Source organism: Pinus tabuliformis, chromosome 2_2 (assembly GCF_031772625.1).
Source record: "Pinus tabuliformis cultivar Carrire ecotype Pingquan chromosome 2_2, CPIR1, whole genome shotgun sequence".
Lineage (NCBI taxonomy): Eukaryota > Viridiplantae > Streptophyta > Pinopsida > Pinales > Pinaceae > Pinus > Pinus tabuliformis.
Window position 1 is genome coordinate 253820000 of NC_142300.1, and position 15178 is coordinate 253835177.

Here is a 15178-nt window from a genome sequence, read left to right on the forward strand (position 1 = left end):
TGTCCCTGTCCTATTACCTGATGGAAACATTAGGCATATTCATGATGTTATGTATATACCCAAGATAAAAAATAACCTAATTTTTGTATCTAGAATAACTTATCAGGATCTTAAGGTAGAGTTCTTTAAATATGATTGTGTAATTAAAGACATGCTAGATTGGATGAAGTTCATTGCAACAGGTGTAAGTGTAGGAGAATTGTATAAACTGGATGTCAGAAGTGTGTCACATCAAGCGTTGGCATCATCAGCAATGTCTGCAAAGAATCTCTCGCATCAAAGATTTGGACATATAAACTTCAGTGACCTACTATCTCTTCAGAAAAAAGGTATGGTGAATGTTCTTCTTGTTTTGAAGAGTATGCATGTTGACTATGAAGCATGTGCCCTTGGTAAATTACGTAGAGATGAATTTCCTTCTATTGTTGATAGGAAGCAAAGGGATATACTTGAACTTGTATACATTGATCTATGTGGGCCAATGCAAAAAAGGTCATTAGGAGGGGCTACTATTTTCTTATTTTTTCTGATAAATGTACAAGGTTCACCTGGGTGTATTTCCTCATGCAGAAAAGTCATGTTTTTGAATACCTCAAGCAATTCAGAAGTATGCTTGAGAAGAAAACATGAAATTTCATCAAAATTATTCGCTTAGACCAAGGTGGAGAATTCAAGAAGGGTGATTTCATAAAATACTTCAAAGAACACAGAATACAACAACAGTTCACAACACCTTACACTCCTCAGCAAAATGGGGTTGCGAAAAGGAAAAATAGAACCCTCGTGGAGTGTGCTGCCAGTATGTTGAAAGGTAAGAATCTGACCAATGGTTTTTGGGTAGAAGCTATAAAGACTGCAATGTATCTTAAGAATAGGAGTCCTACTAAGTGTTTTGATTATAAAACTCCTTTCGAAGCATTTTTTAGCTTCAAGCCTATTGTAAGTCATCTTAGAGCTTTTGGATGTAAGGCTTTTGCTGATGTCCCAAAAGAAGATAGGAAGAAGTTATATTCAAAAGCCATTAAGTGTACTTTTGTTGGATACTACAGTGAATTTAAGGCGTATAAGTTGTTTAATACTTCTACTCATAAGGTGTTTGCAAGCAGAGATGTGGTATTCCATGAATAGGTAGATGATGGGAAGCCTGTTCGTAGTGTTGAAGAATGACATGTGCCTTTACAGTTAGAAGAAGGTGATGGAACAGGGGTTGGTGAGAAACAATAGAAAAAACAATAGCAATAGCAACAACAGGATAAAGACGAAGTGGATGATCAAATCAGGTTTAAAACTATTCTACAGAGGGGAGATCATAATAGGTTTGAAGCAACCGCACCACTCAAAAGATCAGGTAGGCAAACTCAGTTGCGAGCAAGATACAGGGAGAATGTTTTTATAACTAGTATGTTAAGTCTTGTTGACCCCTCTAGTTATAAAGAAGCTAGTCAATATAGTGAATGGAGGGCACCAATGGAAGAGGAATATGAATCAATACTTAAAAATGAAACCTGGACCTAGTTGAATTACCTGAAGGAAAACAACCCATAGTTTGTTAATGGTTATACAAGCCTAAATTTAAAGAAGATGGTAGTATAGAAAATATAAATCTAGGCTGGTGCAAAGGGGTACTCAGAGAAAGAAGGCATTGACTATGAGGAAACCTTCACCCCTGTAGCTAAATTAAAGACAATTAGAATGTTAATTGTTTTAGCTACCAAACATCATTGGGAGATACACTAGCTAGATGTGAAATATTCTTTCTTAAATGGCAAATTAAAATAAGAAGTGTATTTAGTGCAACCTAAGGGGTTTGTTAAACACGGGGAACAAAATTTAGTCTGTAGATTGAAGAAAGCATTGTAAGGACTAAAACGGGCACCCAGGTCATGGTATGACAAAATTGATTCATTTTTCCTAGAACATAGTTATAAAAGAAGCAAGAATGACCCTAATCTGTACACTGTGTTTGACAAAGAGGGGAGAATTGTTTGGATTTCTTTATATGTAGATGATCTTATCACTACAGGAAATGCAGATGAACTCATTAAAGAAATCAAACAGTAGATGTCACAGGTTTTCGAGATGAAAGACCTTGGAGAACTACACTATTTTTTGGGTCTGGAAGTTTGGAGGGATGTTGGCTAGACTTTTCTATCATAGGGTAAGTATGTCAAGAGCTTACTGGAAAAGTTCAGAATGGATCAATGCAAATTTGCAACAGTGACTTTACAACAAAATATAAAACTTCAGAATGATGATGGTCCTAAGGAGGAAGATGCAACATTGTATAGACAGTTGGTTGGGAGTCCAATATACTTGACTACAACTAGGTTGGATCTGGCTTATGTAGTCAGTGTATTGAGCCAATTCATGTCAAAGCCTCTTAAGAGTGATTGGGTTGTAGCGAAAGGTGTCTTAAGGTATCTGCAAGGAACCTTAGACATTGGTATTATTTATACTGATTCATTTGATGTTAGATTGATGGCTTTTTCATACTCCGATTGGGTTTGAAATGTAGATGAAAGATGATCCATAGTAGGCTATGCATTAAAAATTAGGTCTGGGGTCATTGCATGGAGCAACAAAAAGCAAAAATGGGTATCCTTGTCTTCAGCAGAAGCTGAGTATCAAGCAATGTGTGCAGCAACTTGTGAAGCAGTTTGGTTGAGGAGACTTCTCCATGATGCTGGAGAAGAACAAAAGGTTTCAACAATTATCAAATGCGACAACCAGACCTCTATCAAACTTACAAATAATCCATTATTTCATAAAAACACAAAGCAAATTGATACACAGTTTCATTTTATTAGGGACAAAGTGTTGAGATTAATGAATAAATGTCTTAATGGAGTGATGTTTCAAACCAAACCCTAGATTAGGAGTTTGTTCCTATTTTCTAGGGTTTTGTTTCAACTTCCCTAAATGTTTGTAAATTATATATATTTCTCATGTAATGAATGTAAGGTAGAGCGTGTTCTGCAGAGGCAGTCTCCAGGTGGTGTTTAACACTTGTGAGCTGCTTAGGTTTATTAATAAATTTGATTCTTATATTTTTGATATGATATCAGAGCTACAGGGCTGAGGATTGCATGTAACCCTGAGTGGAGTAGTATAGTGAAGACTGAGAGTAAAAAATTTGACGGGTGCAGTTTTAAGGGTGACCAATGCAAGATCCATAGGGCAACGATCACATAGATCCAGTTATGGCCTTATGCAATTTTATTTTCCAGAATGGCATAGGTGTGCCATTCTCCAATCACACTGATTGTGTGAATCAAGAAATTCTCTAGATCATTTTTTGAATGTAGTCTCTCAGCGCTGAGTCTGTTGTGGACGATCTAGGCTCTCGATTTCTATGGTGTTGATCAACATTGTGAGGTGGCCAAGGCAGATGCTACGAAAGTAGAGGAAAGCTATTGCTTGAGACGATGATCAAGTAGAGACTGCCGTGGATTTGGTTTATTTGGATTTGAATCCCGTTTCTTTAGGATCGCTACAGGACAACTATGGAGAAGGTCGGGATTGCCGAGGAGGCTGTAGGTTACTGTAAAGGAGGTCGGGATTGCCAAGGAAGAGGCATTTTCGCTACTGCTTCCTGCGTGGTAAGTTGTTATTGTATGCATGAAATAGTTGTTGATGTCTGCTCGCAACATTTTTTTTCTTCGTTGTTGTGGGATTGATTCATAGTGGTTTCTTCCACGTTTGCTTAAGTCATGGTGGTTTTCTTCTGCACACATGGTATTAGAGGAAAGGTGACCCCTGACGTACCTCTAAATATTGTGAAACCATCACAATCCTTCACTCTGCATATCTGACTTTGAGTTTTTGATTCTATGTTCATAATCCTTTTTCTCTTTGGAAGATCTGAAGGGTACTTTAAGAATAGCTGAATCAGGGAATAACATCATTACGAATATTTTGAAACAATCATGTTGGCCCCAAAACAACTCATCATTTATGGGGTACGGTTGCCAACTGGGGCTTCGTCATTGCTAGCCTCTTTTCTTGATACTCGAAAGTGTCTCTTTTCTTCACCATTTGATCAAAAGGTGTTCGGTTTCTTCCACGTTCGTTTGAAAGCCATGGTGATATTGGAAGGGGATATTGGATATTTTTTTAAATAAATTTTTTAATTATAGTTTTTTAATTCTTTAATTAAAAAAAGGGGCTCATTATTTTATAAAGGGGGTGAATTTATTTGGAGTGATCTCTAAAAAAAAAAGGAGATCTGGGCTCAATTTTATTTGAAGTTTTCACTGGATTTGGAATTTTAAGTTGTTGGGGTTGAAGATCTATTTTTTATTCAATATTAATCAATTAGTAGAAGCATACCTCAATGAGAATAACAAGCTGGATGGATCCAATTATTTTGGTTGGAAATTTAAGCTACAGACCCTGCTTGAAGGACACAATGCATGGGAAATTGTGAATAATGATGAGGTGAAGCTGAACGTGCTTGCAGGAGGAACAACAACAACAATCCAAGACTGGGACAAGTGGGAGACTAAGGCGAGAATGCTCCTAAAATTGTCGGTCAAAGATTGCATTATTCCCCATATCCGTCATTGCAAGGTTGCACCATAAATATGGAATATTATCAAGGATCTCTATGAGGTCAAGAACACCAATCAATTGTTGTTCTTTAAGAGCAATATTCTCTCCATCAAGATGGAGGAGAATGAGACAGTTGTAGAATTTATTTTGTGGATCATGGAGCTCAAGAACAAGCTCAGTGACAGTCATGATTACCATGAATGGTATGACTGACGAGTATGAGATGTTCATCACTAGCTTGAATGCAAGAGAAAAATCCCCTATGTATGAAGAATTGATTGGGATCCTCATGCAAGTGGAGGAAAGGCGACTGACTCATAAAACTTAGAGTTCAGATCCGGCCTTAATGGTGACGAAGAAGCCCTTCAGAGGAAAGCCAAATGTAGCACATAAGAGTATTGAAACCCTATAGAGAAAGATGCCCCCACCTCAAGGTACGTCTTTCAATAGAAATGACTCTATGACCAAATGTTTTTATTGTGGTAGAACCATCCATATAGCCAGATATTACTTGAAGAAGAAGTCTGATGAAGGTCGGAAGAGACATAAACAACATGCAAGTGATTTTGCTGGTGAGGAACAGAGTGAGAACCTTAGACTATTCATATGTGACTGCATTTTTGGCTAAGGATGATGAAACATATACCTAGTTTGTGGACTCAGGTGCATCCATCCACATGATAGGGAACAGACAATGGTTTCATGACTTCAAAGAGACCAGCAGTGGAGCAAACATCTATCTTGGCAATGATAGACGGTACCAAATCAATGGTTATGGTAATATTCCTATTGTTTTGCTTGATGGAAATATTAGACATATTCATAATGTGATGTATGTACCCATGATAAAAAAGAATCTGATCTCTGTCTCTATGATAACTGATCAGAATCTCAAGGAAGAGTTTTATAAATCATATTGTGTTGTTAAAGACCTGTTGGATTGTATGAAGCCTATTGCATCAGGTATTTGTGTGGGAGGATTGTACAAGATAAATGTCAAAATTGCACCACATCAAGCATTGACATCATCTTCCATGGCTACAGTGGATGTATGGCATCAAAGGTTCAGCCATATTAACTTGAATGATCTGTTGTTATTATATAAAAGAGGTATGGTCGAAGGTCTTCTTGTTTGAAAGCCTATCCATATTGATTGTGATGCATGTGCACTTGGAAAGATGCACAGAGATGAATTTCTTGTGAATGTTGATAAAAGGAGGAGAGATATACTCGAGCTGGTACACATAGATTTATGCGGGCCTATTCAGACGAAGTCATTAGGCGGTGCATACTATTTTTTATTGTTTATCGATAACTGCACTAGATTTACTTGGGTGTATTTCCTCAAGAAGAAGAGCCACACTTTTGAATACTTCAAGGAGTTCAATAGTATGGTTGAAAAGTAGATAGGTAAATGCATGAGGATTCTCTGCTCGGATCAAAGGGGAAGTACAAGAAATCTTATGTCCTCAAATACTGCAAAGATCATGCAATATAGCAACAATTTATGGTACCCCACAATCGTCAACAGAACAGGGTTGTAGAGAGGAAGAACATAACCCTTGTGGAGTGTGCTCGCAGTATGTTAAAATGTAAGAATATTTCTAATGAGTTTTGGGATGAAGCAATTAATACTGCAATATATCTAAAGAATAGGAGTCCAACAAGAAGTTTAGATTTTAAAACTCCTTTTGAAGCTTTATTTGGCTATAAGCCCGCAGTTAACCATTTGAGATTTTTTGGTAGCAAAGCCTTTTCTCATGTCCCAAAGGAAGATAGAAAGAAACTAGATTCAAAGGCCATCCAAAGTATTTTTTTGGGTATTGTACAAAATTTAAGACATACAAACTATTTAATCCCTCTACTCATAAAGTATTTCTGAGCAAAGATGTAGTGTTTCATGAGTAGGTTAATGATGGAAGCCGAGAGAGTGCTAATGAATAATGGCACGTGACCCTGTTGGTGGAAGAAGGAAGTGACGAATCAGGTGACAACAATCAGAAACATCAATAGCAAGAATGGAAAGAAGATGGTGTCGCTGTCAAGCCAAGTCCACTAAAGGATGATCAGACAAGGTTTGAAGCTACCCCACCACTCAAGAGATCAGGTAGGAATATTCAATTGCCAGCAAGATATAGGGAAAATTCTTTTATAACTAGTATGATGAATTTTGTTGAACCCTCTAGTTATAAAGAAGCCAGTCAATATAGTGAATGGAGGGCTACCATGGAATAGGAATATGAGTCAATCCTCAAAACCAAAACTTGGGATTTAGTTAAACTACCTGAAGGCAAACAACCCATAGGATGCAAATGGTTGTATAAGCCTAATTTTAAAGCATGTGGGAGCATAGATAAGTATAAAGCCAGGTTGGTTGAAAAGGGGTATTCGCAGCAAGAAGGCATAGATTATGATGAAACATTTTCCCCCGTAGCTAAATTAAACACAATTAGAATGATAATTTCTTTAGCTACCAAACACCATTGGATGATTCACCAACTAGATGTTAAATCTGATTTTTTAAATGGGGACTCAAAAGAAGAAGTCTACTTAGTGAAACCTGAGGGGTTTGTCAAACAAGGTGAAGAACATTTAGTTTGTATGTTGAAGAAAGTGTTGTATGGACTAAAACAGGAAACCAGGTCATGGTATGACAAAATTGATTCATTTTTCCTGCAACATGGTTATAAAAGAAGAAAAAATGACCCTAATATTTATATCTAGTTTGATAAAGGGGGAAGGATTTTTTTGATTTCTTTACATGAATATGATCTAATCATTACAGGGAATGCTGACAATCTCATTAAAGAAATCAAGGAGCAGATGTCACAAGTGCTTGAGATGAAAGACCTTGGAGAGCTACATTACTATTTGGGTTTGGAAGTCTGGAGGGATTCTGAACAAATTTTTCTGTCACGAGTAAGTATGTCAAGAGCTTACTGCGGCAGTACCTTTACAACAGAATATAAAACTTCATAATGATGATGATCTAAGGAGGCAGATGTGACTTTTTATAGACAACTGGTTGGGATTCTAATCTATTTGAATACAACTAGGCCATATTTATCTTATGCAGTCAATGCATTGAGCCAATTTATGTCAAAGCCCTTTGAGAGCCATTAGGTTGTAGCAAAAGGCGTTTTAAGGTATCTCCAAGGAACCTTAGATTTGGTATTGTTTATACTGATTCATGTGATGTTATATTGACAGGTTTTTCACACTCCGATTGGGCTGGAAACGTAGATGATAGATGATCCATAATAGGCTATGCATTTAGCATTGGATACGGGGTCATTACATGGGTCATAAAAAAGCAGAACACAGTATCCTTGTCTTCTGCGAAATTTGCATGTCAAGCTATGTGTGCAGCAACATGTGAAGCATTTTGGTTGAGGAGACTTCTCCTAGATGCTGGAGAAGAACAGAAGGTTGCAACAATGATCAAATGCGACAACAAAAGCTCCATCAAACTTGCAAATAATACATTATTTCATAAGAACACAAAGAATATCGATACACAATTTCATTTTGTTAGGGAGAAAGTTTAGTCGAAGGAAATCCATATTAGTATTGTAATAGTTGTGACAATGTTGTTGATATTTTTACCAAACCTCTTGGTAGAATAAAGTTTTAATTGTTTAGGGAAGTGTGAGGCATATGTGTGAATCCATTTCTCCATTAAGGGGGAGTTTTGAGATTAATGAAGAAATTTCTTAATGGAGTGACAATTCAAACCGAACCTTAGATTATGAGTTTGTTCCCATTTTCTAGAGCATTGTTTCAACTTCCATAAATGTGTGTAAATTATATATATTTCTCATGTAATGAATGTAAGGCAGAGCGTGTGCTGCAGAGGCAGTCTCCAGGTGGTGTTTGACACCTGTGAGCTACTCAGGTTTATTAATAAATTTGATTCTTATATTTTTGATAGAAAGTTCAGTCAAAGGAAATCCATGTTGAATATTGTAATACATGTGATAATGTTGTTGATATTTTCACTAAGCTTTTCGATAGATTCAAGTTTGAATTGTTTAAGGAAATCTTAGGAATACTTGTGAGCCCCTTTCTCCATTAAGGGAGAGTGTTGAAGATAATGGAGAATATGTAAATCTGGAGAGATTTGGTTCATTAGAGCCTTAGATTAGGAATTAGTTCCTACTTCTTAGGCAGTTGTTCTAACTTCACTAGATGTGTGAACACTATATATATTTTTTATTGTAAGATTATTTTTGTAGGGAATTCTGCCGAAGGTAGTCTCCAGGTGGAGTTCCTTGCCTGTGAGATGTCCAATTAGTCAATAAAATTGATTCTTTATTTTTTTAATACTTTCAAGTCATGTAGTTATATCATTGTCGCCTCTTCCCTTATGCATCCCTGTGTGGTGCCAAATTTATTGTTGATTTATGCAAGGTGAAAGGGACATTCAATTATGGAGCTAAACTTTCCTTTATTGAACCACTACTTCTTGAAATCTTTGGATGTTGTAGTTTGTATCCTACTGAGTTGTATAAGTAGTTTACCAAATCTGCACATACTAGGCCTCCTGAAGCTTTTAGTGGCTTTCATGCTTCAGTGAAATTTGTGCATTCATTTGAGCTTAATTTGAAAATTTGGCTTTTTAAGCTGACAAAAATTTTCAATAGAGATCTAGAACTTGGAAATTAATATGACATGGCATGTCAATAAAGCATTAATGGTAGTAAACAACAAGAAAATTCAATAGTAACAACAAGAAGTTCATTTCTAAAAATGATAAGCTTAGTGATAACGATAGTAATTCCACTAGGATTCAATTACATTTGGTAGCGGATTCCAAGGTACTAACAATAGGGGAAAGAAGGTCCAAGTGTTATCTACAGAGTAAAAAGCTAAAGCACATAAAGATTGAAACTTTCACTCCCTTCTCCAATGTATATATGGATGTTGCACCTCGTAAAAAATAGTCTCTATAGATAGCATAAAATGAGATGACTTTATTGATGTCCAATAAATGAGCAGACACAACTAGTCAATGATATACTTTTAAAGGTTGCTCTTAATACCTACCCTTACACCACGCACCATAATAAACTCATCCACCCTTTAGGTATATTTATTATTCATTGTTGCTACGATGTGGAATGTAAATATCCACAAGCACCTTTATTTTCTTGTCAACCATGACCCATCTTTTATTTCTATTGGACGTAGGGAGAAATTTCGTCTCTTCCCGCACAAGAAACAACACTTTTTCTTGTTTTGAGAAGACATGAGCATCTTTCAACCTTTTTCACTTCCCTTAAGACCTTTTGGCAGAGTCTCCTCCCTAAGAAAATATCTCTTCCTCAGAGATCGATTTCCAATCTCAGTTATCTTAGGTATCTACTATAGACTCACTTTATTATATGCCTGTCTATTTCTATGTTCTTGTTTCTTCTCCATTAATCTCATGTGACTTATTTACCCCTAGAGATATTAAAAAATCTATATGGAATTTGAACAATAGCAAAGATATGGATAGTGGAGGACTTTTGCATGTATGGCATTGACTCTTTAGAAGTTCCTATTGCTAATATTTTCAATGATGTAGTGGCTTGGGTTTTCCTCCTGCACAATCACATGATATTGTTCACCCAACTTTCAATTAGGGTTACGATTGAGCCAAATAATTACATGACTATTATAATTGGGTATACTTTTTCCTATCTTTTTGTTACAATTATGATGGGGCTATCTAAGGAATTTGGAAAAAGTAAATCTAGAACTAAAGGTCAAGCAAAGGCTTTTGAGGAGAATACCAAACTATTGGTAACATCTTTACTTTTCAAGCCTATATTTACTTTTCAACCCTTCACTAAACAGGGTAATATACTCTATAAGTTACTTTCTTGTTATTTTATCAACAATGGGCTATGATTGACTATTCTGGTATTTTGACATATTATGTGTGTGAATGGATATGTGATGTTGTCTTTATTCACTAGAAATGGTTGTAAAAAAAACATGCAATAAATAGGATTAAAATTTGGATGAGGGAAGATGCAAAAACTATATATGTGGTAAGAGAACTTCTAAACTTGCTTGATTTGTAGAGGGCAGATAAAGGAAATGCAAGATTTTGAAAGTTGAAACAAGAAGGTGAGGGAAGTTGCAGATAAGATTGAGGGAGTTATGAAGAGATCCAGTATCAAAGCATATGAAATATATATATATATATATATATATATATATATATATATATATATATATATATATAATGATGGGAAAATTGGTATTTTGGATATTGGATAAATCATCAGAATATCAACTCTTTAATTTAGACAAACTAAACTAACCAACATTGTGCACTAAACTAAATTAATTTTTTGCCCATTATTTGTTGCAGACGATAAGGCAACTGTAAAAATAATAAACATTGAATGATATGGATAGTGTAAGGAAAGGTATCTAATCATATGGATATTAATTGAGTGACCCATTTTTTCCATTTGGGCCACTCATATCATCATCACCATTTGAACATAATGATAAACTTGTCGAAGATGGAAGGGTTTGTTGCCCATTATTGTTGTAGATGATAAGGCAACTGTAAAAGTAATAAACATTGAATGATGTGGATAGTAAGGAAAGGTATCTAATCATATGGATATTAATTGTGTGACCCATTTTTTTCATTTGGGCCACTCATATCATCATCGCCATAAACTTGTAGAAGACGGAAGGGTTTGTAGCCCATTATTGTTGTAGATGATAAGGCAACTGTAAAAATAATAAACAATCAATGATATGGATAGTGTAAGGAAAGGTATCTAATCATATCGATATTAATTGAGTGACCCATTTTTTCCATTTGGGCCACTCATATCATCGTCGCCACTTGAACATAATGATAAACTTGTCGAAGACGGAAGGGAGAATTGCCTCAAGTGGTTAGAAAAACAACCACCTTCATCGGTTCTCTTCATTTCCTTCCAAAGTGATCAAACGTGCCTTGGGTTTGGAAGAAACAACCTTAAGAATTAGCAGGCCTCAAAATCATCCAATATTTTCCCACATATCTTTTGAGGATATGGACTTACACAATGTATGTAATCACGTTTTACATAATTAGTTTTGAGATACTCATAATTATTTTGCGCACTAGGTAAAATGTTCATGTGGGATAATGTTGATAATTTAAATTTGTAAATATTGTTAGTTTCAGATAAATAGTGATGATCCATATCTTGAGGAGCACATAATGCAACATTTGGAAGCTATAGCTACCATAGGAATGGTGCGATGATTAACTAGACTTCACATGATAGGATTTATGCTTAGGGCTACCCACACATTTTTTTGTTTTCATCTCATCCTAATGTGCCTCCCCTTCGAGTGATGACTTATGTCCCAAACGATAAAGTTGCTTAAGGATGGGCATTCCCCAACATTGACCATGCCTATTCCTATTACACCTCTTATAGTTCTTGAGGAAGAATTAATGTGGACACCATCTCTTCCCATGCAAGTTGATTAAGACTCACATTCAATTCAAAGTGCAAGCATGACTTCTCAATATGTGGATGACAAAAATTCATTATTTCCACATAGATATGAAAGGCGTGTGATGAAGATGATGAGATCAAGCTGAAAATAGTGAGTAATTTTGATTTCTTTCTGCATTTCGTTCTTATTATAGCTACTTTAATTTTATTGAGAACACAATTTGGTAGGCAAACAATTGGTTCTTATTTCTCTATTCTTTGTTCCATTGTAATTTCCAATCATGAACACTGGAGGACAACCTTCCATGGAATATCACTGGAGATTGAGAGCATTTGAGATGCAATCCTTTTTTAGAATCACTTAAATCTCGATTAACTTCCATGCCATCTAGGTTTGTATATTCTCTGGGATGTTTTAAATCACTTTGCATTTCCTCCTATCTTAATATTTGAATGGTACTTTTGCAGGTGCAAGGAATCCTTTGCAAAGGCTACAAGAAGTTTTAGGGAGGTGTTGTCTGCACACAATAATGGGCTAATAGATCATGGTTAGGAAGCTCAACATGAGATGTGTGTTGGTATTGATGTTGTTACCCATATGATGGAACATCTTGATACCAATTGGAGAAATAAGGGAGGCATTATATCTATTTCTGGTGATATGGAAGGATGCTCAGTGCTTGCACCTACTAGATCCATTGATTATAACTGTCCTAACATGTGTTTTGGCAACAACAATGGAGTAAATTTATGCACTAAATGTTGAGGTTCAAGCCAATTTCTCCACAACCTCTAAATGATGAATCAAGTAGTGGCAATGACCTTCCCTCTCCAAAGGTGAGTATGTAGTTTCTTAAGAAGAATGCCATTATTTTCACTTTTTCAAGCACATTGATTATCAAGCCTCATACACAAACTATTATGTGAAAAACTTGCTAGATTCACATTCTCCCATGTAATGGGTGGGAATATTGAGCACATGATTTGGAATCAGTCTTAAATGACATTTATTACTTATCCCAAGCATAATACAAAACATGGATATGTGGTAGCTCAACATACTTGGCAACCTGATGGATAGACTTCGCATCTCTAGATTCATAGTTCTCTACATTTTGTTGTCTAGTTATATAAAACATGTCTTTATACATGAGCTATTTTGTTTTGTAAAGGGAAGACTAGACCAATAGAATATATAGATTTTTATAAAACATGTTTTTATACATGAACTATTTTGTTTTGTAAAGGGGAGACTACACCAATAGAATATATAGTTTTTTTAAAAAGTATGGAAGAAAATGACTATTAATAATAAATTCCATTATGATTTATAAAATAAAGAAAAAAAATTTACAACATATACACTTTGCCTTTTATTTGGCATTCCCTTGTCATGTTTCACAGGTAAGCTAGTTTATCAATGGATTATAACACCTACTACGGAAATAAATGCTAGGTAGCATGGCATACAAGGCTCTCCCAGTTTTATCTAGTAGAAGTTTGTCGAGCCCCTTTGCAGACTGATATTTTTCAATGATCATATAGATTTACTTGGAGAATATACTTCTTACTTGTCTTGTGATGGAGTGATTAGCTTTTTTTATTTATGAGTTTGTTAGATCTATGAGATATTAGGTCCTATTTAAGTGTGTGGTCTAGATATTCTCTCAACAAACTAGATTGTATGGTTAAGATAATATTGCTATCTTAAATAAATAATTAATGTATTTATATGTGTTTAAAGTAATGCAAGATGAGTTTTTTTAATGTGCCATTGTTTTGTCAATTTGGTGTCAAATTTGGTACCTAGCCACTGGCTTTAGGTTATCTCCCTAGAAGGAGGACCCACATATCTGTGACTGTGAGAGATGTGTGAGATTACTTGACTCTAGGAATAGAATTATAGATTAACATTAAGTGTAGGAATGTGAACATATATAATGTTGTGATTTTTTACATGTGTGAATCTGGCCAGTGGCCACTATTACTGGCAATGTTTATTGAAGATGATTACTCATTGCAATCATCACTCCATTGAATTTTTTTATTTTAATATCACACTTTCTGTGTAGACTGTATCTGTTGGCGATTTTAATGCATCTGTTGGGGATTTGAATGCATCAATCAACGTCATACAAACAACTATTAGCACTTCAGGAGACATAGAAATCATGAAAGGCTTCTGTTAGAACAAGTTTAGACAACCCAAAATCTACAACCTTGGCATTGAGACAACCAAACAAAATGTTGTGTGATTTTACATCCTTGTGATAAATTGGAAAATTTATGGCCCAAATAAGGTAAGAAAGGGCATGAGAAGTTTCTACAGTTACTGTTATCTTGTCTCCATGAAAGAGCTTCACCTCTTTCCTAATTTTTTAAATGCTAAGAAAGTATGCCATTTGGGTAATCTACAAATTATGTGAGAAACCTGCTTTTGTTTAGTACTTGTTCCATTCCTTGGGTGTCTTCACGTCTTAGCTTCTTCAATGCAACAACACTTTTACCTTTTACCCGAAAGCCTTCCTGCATAAACTGTTACGAGACCTCTTGTACGCACTCACTCTTTTCTGTAGAAGCTACTTGTGGCTATTTTGATTTGTTTGTACATATAAAGTGGAATATTTAGTGGACTGCCAAGGGAAGACAATAATCGTGGTTTGATTTATGCTTCTCCTCGTCTTGATAGTGCATGGGAACCTTTTGTAATAGAAGGAAAGGACAATTCCCATTATTTTAGCACTTCCTTGATGATTATTGTAGAGGTGTATCGGAAATGATGAAGATCATAGGAGGAATAATGAAGAAAGTCTAGTGTATTCCTATGAAGTTTAATTTAAATGTTGTTGCCACTGGAAAATATGATTGCCAAAAAGGTAGAATGGCTTAAATCTAAAGTAGAATCACGTTGTTGGTGACTTATGGCAGAAATTTGGATAGGTTGTTGGTGATTTATGTCAAAAATTTGGACAGATTAAGTGTTGTTGGTATGTCGGATATATATGTTGTATATAAGTATTATTTTTGTTTTGTAAATTAAGTGATGATGAGTGTCAATAGTTGCACATGGAAGACATGAATTGGCAAACAAGACAAGAGGAGCTCACAGGTGCGGATCACCAGGAGCTCCTACAAGAAAATACGTCACTTAGGCTTCACATTAA

The 15178-nt window shown here is 35.5% G+C and overlaps 1 pseudogene; it reads left to right on the top strand.

The window, feature by feature from the left end:
* The first annotated feature begins 3503 nt into the window (after positions 1 to 3503).
* LOC149192249 (E3 ubiquitin-protein ligase RHF2A-like) lies at positions 3504 to 14203 on the top strand (annotated as a pseudogene).
* Positions 14204 to 15178: the final 975 nt, after the last annotated feature.